At 34.2% G+C, this 9,604-nt stretch overlaps 1 long non-coding RNA gene across 3 annotated transcripts; it reads left to right on the forward strand.

The window, feature by feature from the left end:
* Positions 1-743: 743 nt before the first annotated feature.
* Positions 744-8,862, forward strand: LOC123883654. Of its 3 annotated transcripts, none has more exons than XR_006800355.1 (4): positions 762-2,075; positions 2,998-6,928; positions 7,041-7,717; positions 8,640-8,862. It is a non-coding gene; the product is annotated as an uncharacterized LOC123883654 (long non-coding RNA). The 3 variants fall into 3 exon arrangements; XR_006800354.1 differs by having other exon boundaries at positions 762-1,286; positions 1,399-2,075; positions 2,998-7,717; XR_006800356.1 differs by having other exon boundaries at positions 744-2,075; positions 2,998-7,717.
* Positions 8,863-9,604: the final 742 nt, after the last annotated feature.

Genomic DNA, 9,604 nt, shown 5'->3' on the forward strand with positions numbered 1-9,604 from the left:
TCACACAGGGACATGAGATAAAATACTCCTGAAGAAAACAAATGTCTAAAGGAGAGAGAGATGACATGTGGATTGGGAACAGAGGAGTGGATAAAATATTCAAGTTTAATTCTATAATCAGAAAATTGTACTAATTTTGAGTTATAATTCTTTATTTGCAGGTCCATATACGGAAGAACAACATTGTTTGTTATTCAAATTAGGATTAAGTATTATCAATTGATGTTAGAGTTTTAAGTATTTATTTATATTTTTTATATTTTATTGTCATTTTTTTTAATCATATGTTTACTTATTAAAAAATAATTGTTGTTCGTATTATTTTTTATTGGATTTAAATCATGCTTATAAATGTTTTTTTACTATTATTTATAAATAAATGTTGTACTCTATTTTTTTACTCATTATTTTTTTATTTGTCTAATTTTTCATGTGATATTTAACAAATATACTGATAAAATAATAGAAACTCCTCGAATGACTATACTATAGAATGAATTGGAAAAATGTGGAATTGAGAAATTGATATGCTTAAAAAAAATTATTCTTAAACTTCATACTTATCACGTAGAGAAAAAGGTGTCATTGTCTGAAATATAAAAGGAATGAAGTAATTGACTTCATAGATTATTTTTCTATTTCATTTTATTATTTTATTAATTATGGTTTACCTTAACGTGATTTTTCTAATAAAAAAAAATACATAGTGATATGTACCAAACAAAATATTAAAATACAGGGGTATTGTAACATCCCAACTTTAATTAATAGAGAAATATTAATTAGAGTTGATTATTGGAGACTAATTGAAAATAAGTGAACAAGTATAAGGGATAATTAAAGAACTCAAGAATAAGTTAACTATGACCATTTGAGAGAAAGAGAACCCCTTTACCAAGTGGGACCCATTACTCCATATGATAATTAAGCCAATACCAAACATTTCCCTCATTTGTGAAGAATCAGAACAACATCTTGTCTCATTTCTTTCTCTCCCTCGTTCTTCAACCTTACGCCCCTCCTCCATAACCCATGTTTCATTCTTCTACCCAAAAGGTTGCATGTACTCTTTTCTAGTTAACTCTTAGTCATTGAGCTATAACAAAGGATTCGAGACTCCAAACCATTCATTCTTTCTCTATTACGGGAAATTAATCCCAAATCCATCTCCACAAGATCTTCAAAACCCTTTCCATTAAATTGAAGAAAATCAGAGGTGTTTATGGTGTTGATTGCATGTGCAAAGTCTGGAACAAATTCTCAATCAGCAGCATGATAAAGGAAGGGTAAGTCATAGAGTTTATTCTTCAAATTTCTTATTCTGACAAGTCCATTCTATTTGGTGTTAAAGATGATTTATAGGATTTAATTAGTTCCATTTTGGTACTTGCATGTAAGATTCCAAGGAGAGAAGATCATGGGTATTTGAGTAGAAGTAATTGAGAGATCAAAGATTAAGGAAGCTAAAAACTTGCAGAAGTTGGAAAGGACTTGGGATTTAAGAAATTATTATGGAAAAATGATTTAGCAACCTTAATGAACTGTTGTTGTTGCTGTACTGTGGTCTGATGTTGTTGTTAAAACTGATTGGTATGATTAGAATGGTTATGGCTGAATTCTATGGAATTATAGTGAAAAATTCGTATGACAGTACAGGTACTAATCGAGTCATAGCAGTTGCTGTGTAGCCCAGACTTGTGTAATTGTTGGATTTTCGGATTCTACACTTAATTCCCTTCAGTTTGGATATAAGTTTGATATGTTTTGGATTAGAAATGGATTCGGAAAACGCGTTTGAAGTTTGGATATTGATGCTGGAAACTGCATATGGGTTTTGGCATGAATTTTGCGGAGTAAGCTAAAATGTGAGTTCATGTTGGGGGAATGATTCCAGAACTGAATATGTATGCTTAATTGGCTGAGTAAGAGTTTGATTTGAAGTTGAAATGCAAAAATTAGAGGTCGGAAGTAGGTAGCAGTTTTATGCAAAAATATGTCGCGAGTTTGCATATGCGAGTGGCACCATCGGATGGCTCTAAGTGGGCGATATGGCTCGGTACTGCTAGCAATTTCAGGTGGGTTCCCTTAGAGCCTTAAACTCTAGTTAGTTTAGCTCCATTAGTTTCCCCAAATAAAATATGCATGATAACATTAGCTAGAATATGATAATAGTTTCCTCAAATTATTAATGCATGACCACTTTAAGGAAATTAAGATATTATTGTGTGAGAAGGTTTAAATCCCAAAACCATCTCCATGATATTCATTTAATATTGTTATGTTGCTTATAACTAGAGAAGAATGGGATTGTAAGTGGAATTAGGATATATTCTTTGAAAATGCAAAGCACGGAACTGTACTGGTTTTCTCGCTTGGTGAGCATGAAGATTCGCCAAGCGAGTGTAGCAGAACAGAACTCTGCAAAAATAATGTTTTAAATAATAATCCACTCGTTTTATATCCCTGACTATTCTGAAGTATTTTTGTAAGCAATATGATAATATTATGTGAATAGAGTGTTAATCACTTCAGGAAATTAAGTATCAGGAATCAGGACAGTTTAAAAATACCCTGGGAGGGAATTCATGGGCAGGATAACAATCACGATAATTAAGTTAAGTTAAGAAAGTCAGTCAATCATGGTGGTTACTTATGTACCACGTTATGGGATTCAAGGAATCCAATCATGTTACGATTGTGAGCTTCATGCCGTGTCGATGCGTATAATCATCGACGACGGATATGTCAGGCCTCTGAGATCGGCTCACCTCAGAGTGTCTTAGTTATGTTAAAATGAACAAGATAATTAATCTGTGTTACACCTTTATATTATTATGTTTATGAAATCATGTTATGAAATTATGTTAGGGACTGACAATCACGATCAAGGAACTTTTAGTTCATTAGTTGCCCCGGTGTAAACACCAATAGTAACTGGGTAGTAGGAATCCACTGAGACGAAGTGACTGTTCTCATCCCCCACTTATTTGATTTCAGATAAACAGGTCGATCGAGATATCATGGTCTACAAGCATGGAGTTCAGATACTTGGATTATGCTAGTTGAGCTGACGTCATGTTATCTTATATTTTGTATAAGATTTAGTTTCTTTATGTTTTCAGTTGTTAGCTCAGTTTAGTATTAATCTCTTGGATTTTGTAATCCTATTTATGTATTCGGACGATATGTAATGAAAATTTAATGTTTCCCGATTCAGTTATGTACACTCTTGTCGATATTCTAGATAAATTGACATAGGGTGTTATAATTGGTATCAGAGCAGGTCGATTCAGTATCGAACCTTGTCGTGGATCATTAGAATTCAATCCGAAGTAGTACGAACCCTTTGGAGTCTGGACTGTTTACGCTGAAATCATCGCGTACTGAGCCTGATCAACTCAGTATCGTGTATGGTAGGCAGGGTATTACAGTTGAGAATCAAAGTGGACCAAGGAGATCGAGTAGAAGAACGCAGCAGGAGTGTGAACTCAGAAGGTTGTATGAACGAAGATCGTTAGAAGCAGATATTTGGACTGCAGTAATCGATGCCACAAGAGTAAGTTGGGTAACGCCAACAAGTGGCGCGCAGAATTGGGAAAAGTGCGTGGCGTAATACTAGTAGTAAGAGGCATGTCCAGAGATGCACGAACTGGACGCGCTCAATTGACGGTAGCAGGTTTAAGGATACGGTCTGGGAATGGAAAACCCGATATCAAAGTAAGTTTTGACCGGAGTAGAACTGAGACTCTGTATTGAAGTACAATACCGGATAATTGTAGTGAGTTTGAAGGATGCATTAATATAGAGAATGGAATTATGTGAACGGAGCGTGTATGTATTATGTGAACCTAATAACCAGAAGCACTTAATTCAAATAAGACTTATCAAAAGTCAGTGAACTAAACTCTTTCAAATTCGTCAAACCATCATTTCGGTTCAGTAGTTTTCCCAGTGACATAGGTCAATTAACTACACTATTAGAGAAAGACAAACTAGACTTCAAACATTCCTTTAATTCCTAATGTCAGTTTGTTGTACCATTCTCGTAGAATGAGAACACTAAGTGACCCCAACAAGATAAATTAAGCCTCTCAGTCTGTAACCGGTACTCAAGTCAGACCAATAGCAGCCAAGTTTCGTTTATAGAGTAACGATTGGATTTTTAATCCCAATTCTATCAGTCACCTAAGCCGACATATTAAACGCCATTATCAGTTAATTCATAAACAAGTAACGCAGTTCAATAATAACTTCAGCAAGTTGTGAACCAATATTTCGTATTCAAACCTCTCAGCTTATAACCCAACATATCCAGTTAAACCTATTGTGAGAGTTTATCAGCTAAATTCTAATGAGAATCAAGTTTGTCCCAATTCAAGAGAACTGTCTGTGGAAATAAATCATGAAGCATGAACATACACCGGCAGAATCAGGACTTTCAGTTACCTACCCTTTCATGTGAACTCTAAATCAGCTAAATTCATCGAATCGATGCGATGCATGATTTGTAATCAGCCAGCCTTGGTAAGTTATGAACATTACATTCCTCGAACTTATCTCATTTTGATAGAGAGATAAATTCTTCCGGTGCTTTGCGATCTATCGCTTACATTTAGCGTAAGAATTCAATTATGTTGCGAACCTTTCTAATTCCTCAATATCAATGAATTAGATTCACAGTTAGAATGTTATCCTTATGTAACTCTGACGAAATGTCTTCAGCTTTTCACCTTTGTTATCAGTATTCAGTTTGGACCTATGTAAAGTTGAATGGCTTGTTAAGAGTAATGAGTTATGTTCCTTTAAAGGACTATCAATTATTCATGTTGACCTTCAGAGCAGTAACCTTATGTTTACCATCAATAAATTCTTCGATCTTCTAGTTTCACTACTAATGACCGGTTCATAATCACAAAAGTCTAATTAATTATGCAGGGTCACGAGTAATTTTAGTTCAAGTTCTCACATGTCTTGTTAATCTGTTAATCAACAAACAACCCAGAGTTAGTCAACTCAATTAGTAGTAGCATCACCATCGGTAAATCGAGACAATTGTGTTTTACTTTCCCTTAGCGACCAGTCTATTTTAGACAACTCGTTATCGCAAAATTGCATCAGAGAATTCTATCCAAATCTTACCTTAATTAAGTTAGGGGACTCATCATAAGAAGTAACCTTAATGAACACCGATGGAATGAGAAAATCGTAAGCGCTATGCGACAAGGAGATTTTTGGATTAGTCGGTAATGATATCCAAGCTTATACCCTTAAGATAACCTCATAACATCAGTCGATGTCCCGTGTTTTAAAGTGTGCCAACCAAGCCAAATAATGATATAATGCAGTAAGTTGAGTAATAGAGTTATTGCTGGAAGCAATAATCAGAGTAAGTCAGAAAAGGAGACTGACTGTGACGAGGGACAACAAAGTGAAATGATAAGTAAACAGGAACCAACTCGCGAAGAATGTCGCTTGTCGAAGTAGGGGTAGTTACTGGATCAATACAGGCATTATAATTGAATGCAACAATGAGGAGACTTTGAGTATGAAATAATTGTAATAGATAAGGAGTGAAGTGGTGCAGACATGTTAGATTTTGGTGAAGTATTTATACAGTGGTGCATCGGACGTCACTAAGTGATGCGAGTATTACTTTGTAACGTTTACGGTACAAGAAGTAATAACAATATGAGTAACGCCAGATAAGATGAGACAATGTGTGACATTGCCCGGGAATTGTAGACCGAGGTTGTAATGACGCAGTCAGAAGATAATGGTAAAAAGTTGATATCAGAGTGCGCAACAAGTAATGGTGGAGAATACAGTAAGCAGGTTGGTCTTTAGGCCAACAACCATTTAGGAAGAAGAAAGTTTTATTCCAAGGAATTGGATGTGGAAGACGGTAAGATAATTAAAAGAACGTATGACGAGTAAGTTACACATATGTTCATGTTTGAACTTGGGATTGTTAGTAATGGAGTACCCTTGAGAACAAAGATTGTGAAGGGAGAACGATTCAACTCATAAGGATAATGCGGTGAACTAGTAAGAACAAGTGGGCTCCGGTATTAATTTGAAGAGTAAGGAAAAAGGAAATGTTGCGTTGCGAACGGTTATACCGAGGAAAATAACAAAAAGTGCTAATATAAGATGAGCGTGCACCTATAAGTCGTATTATGGGCTGAGATCATGAGTTCGATGTATGAAATGAACAAGCAGGATTTTCAAAAGTAACCTAAACAAATGCTATTGCAGCGAAGTATGGGGTTAATAACCTTGAACGCCGAATCATGATCTGTTAAGAAACAAAGTCTAGACAATTTGCTTTGGTGATGAATGAAGAAGTTCTTGAATTTCGCGGACGAAATTCTTTTAAGGGGGATAGATTGTAACATCCCAACTTTAATTAATAGAGAAATATTAATTAGAGTTGATTATTGGAGACTAATTGAAAATAAGTGAACAAGTATAAGGGATAATTAAAGAACTCAAGAATAAGTTAACTATGACCATTTGAGAGAAAGAGAACCCCTTTACCAAGTGGGACCCATTACTCCATATGATAATTAAGCCAATACCAAACATTTCCCTCATTTGTGAAGAATCAGAACAACATCTTGTCTCATTTCTTTCTCTCCCTCGTTCTTCAACCTCACGCCCCTCCTCCATAACCCATGTTTCATTCTTCTACCCAAAAGGTTGCATGTACTCTTTTCTAGTTAACTCTTAGTCATTGAGCTATAACAAAGGATTCGAGACTCCAAACCATTCATTCTTTCTCTATTACGGGAAATTAATCCCAAATCCATCTCCACAAGATCTTCAAAACCCTTTCCATTAAATTGAAGAAAATCAGAGGTGTTTATGGTGTTGATTGCATGTGCAAAGTCTGGAACAAATTCTCAATCAGCAGCATGATAAAGGAAGGGTAAGTCATAGAGTTTATTCTTCAAATTTCTTATTCTGACAAGTCCATTCTATTTGGTGTTAAAGATGATTTATAGGATTTAATTAGTTCCATTTTGGTACTTGCATGTAAGATTCCAAGGAGAGAAGATCATGGGTATTTGAGTAGAAGTAATTGAGAGATCAAAGATTAAGGAAGCTAAAAACTTGCAGAAGTTGGAAAGGACTTGGGATTTAAGAAATTATTATGGAAAAATGATTTAGCAACCTTAATGAACTGTTGTTGTTGCTGTACTGTGGTCTGATGTTGTTGTTAAAACTGATTGGTATGATTAGAATGGTTATGGCTGAATTCTATGGAATTATAGTGAAAAATTCGTATGACAGTACAGGTACTAATTGAGTCATAGCAGTTGCTGTGTAGCCCAGACTTGTGTAATTGTTGGATTTTCGGATTCTACACTTAATTCCCTTCAGTTTGGATATAAGTTTGATATGTTTTGGATTAGAAATGGATTCGGAAAACGCGTTTGAAGTTTGGATATTGATGCTGGAAACTGCATATGGGTTTTGGCATGAATTTTGCGGAGTAAGCTAAAATGTGAGTTCATGTTGGGGGAATGATTCCAGAACTGAATATGTATGCTTAATTGGCTGAGTAAGAGTTTGATTTGAAGTTGAAATGCAAAAATTAGAGGTCGGAAGTAGGTAGCAGTTTTATGCAAAAATATGTCGCGAGTTTGCATATGCGAGTGGCACCATCGGATGGCTCTAAGTGGGCGATATGGCTCGGTACTGCTAGCAATTTCAGGTGGGTTCCCTTAGAGCCTTAAACTCTAGTTAGTTTAGCTCCATTAGTTTCCCCAAATAAAATATGCATGATAACATTAGCTAGAATATGATAATAGTTTCCTCAAATTATTAATGCATGACCACTTTAAGGAAATTAAGATATTATTGTGTGAGAAGGTTTAAATCCCAAAACCATCTCCATGATATTCATTTAATATTGTTATGTTGCTTATAACTAGAGAAGAATGGGATTGTAAGTGGAATTAGGATATATTCTTTGAAAATGCAAAGCACGGAACTGTACTGGTTTTCTCGCTTGGTGAGCATGAAGATTCGCCAAGCGAGTGTAGCAGAACAGAACTCTGCAAAAATAATGTTTTAAATAATAATCCACTCGTTTTATATCCCTGACTATTCTGAAGTATTTTTGTAAGCAATATGATAATATTATGTGAATAGAGTGTTAATCACTTCAGGAAATTAAGTATCAGGAATCAGGACAGTTTAAAAATACCCTGGGAGGGAATTCATGGGCAGGATAACAATCACGATAATTAAGTTAAGTTAAGAAAGTCAGTCAATCATGGTGGTTACTTATGTACCACGTTATGGGATTCAAGGAATCCAATCATGTTACGATTGTGAGCTTCATGCCGTGTCGATGCGTATAATCATCGACGACGGATATGTCAGGCCTCTGAGATCGGCTCACCTCAGAGTGTCTTAGTTATGTTAAAATGAACAAGATAATTAATCTGTGTTACACCTTTATATTATTATGTTTATGAAATCATGTTATGAAATTATGTTAGGGACTGACAATCACGATCAAGGAACTTTTAGTTCATTAGTTGCCCCGGTGTAAACACCAATAGTAACTGGGTAGTAGGAATCCACTGAGACGAAGTGACTGTTCTCATCCCCCACTTATTTGATTTCAGATAAACAGGTCGATCGAGATATCATGGTCTACAAGCATGGAGTTCAGATACTTGGATTATGCTAGTTGAGCTGACGTCATGTTATCTTATATTTTGTATAAGATTTAGTTTCTTTATGTTTTCAGTTGTTAGCTCAATTTAGTATTAATCTCTTGGATTTTGTAATCCTATTTATGTATTCGGACGATATGTAATGAAAATTTAATGTTTCCCGATTCAGTTATGTACACTCTTGTCGATATTCTAGATAAATTGACATAGGGTGTTATAGGTATTGATAAAAAAAAACCTACATGGAGGTATTAAGCAAAAAATAACTTACACGGGGTGAGACATACATTTGTAGATTTTATTATATAAAAAATATGATATCAATTGAAAGTAGGGAAAGTAACAATGATTTTATATATAAAAAAAAAGAATTAAAAGCAATAATATCATGTATTACTTTATTTTTATTCTCCATAAATCACTGTAAAATAAACAAATAATAATAAAAACAAATAGATACATTTTTTAAAATTTGAACATTAACAAATGAGATATGCTTAAAAAAATTATGTAAATTTTTTTTTGTGTCAAGCAAATGACAAACAATTATACTGTTCATTACTTTTAAATAAATAATATTAAAATTAAAATCGCCCCATTTTGCTTCTCAAATGTGAAATTTTTCACACAGGGATATGAGATAAAATACTCCTGAAGAAAACAAATGTCTAAAGGAGAGAGATGACATGTGGATTGGGAACAGAGGAGTGAATAAAATATTCAAGTTTAATTCTATAATCAGAAAATTGTACTAATTTTGAGTTATAATTCTTTATTTGCAGGTCCATATACGGAAGAACAACATTGTTTGTTATTCAAATTAGGATTAAGTATTATCAATTGATGTTAGAGTTTTAAGTATTTATTTATATTTTTTATATTTTATTGTCATTTTTTTTAATCATATGTTTACT

Source organism: Trifolium pratense, linkage group LG5 (genome assembly GCF_020283565.1).
Source record: "Trifolium pratense cultivar HEN17-A07 linkage group LG5, ARS_RC_1.1, whole genome shotgun sequence".
Lineage (NCBI taxonomy): Eukaryota > Viridiplantae > Streptophyta > Magnoliopsida > Fabales > Fabaceae > Trifolium > Trifolium pratense.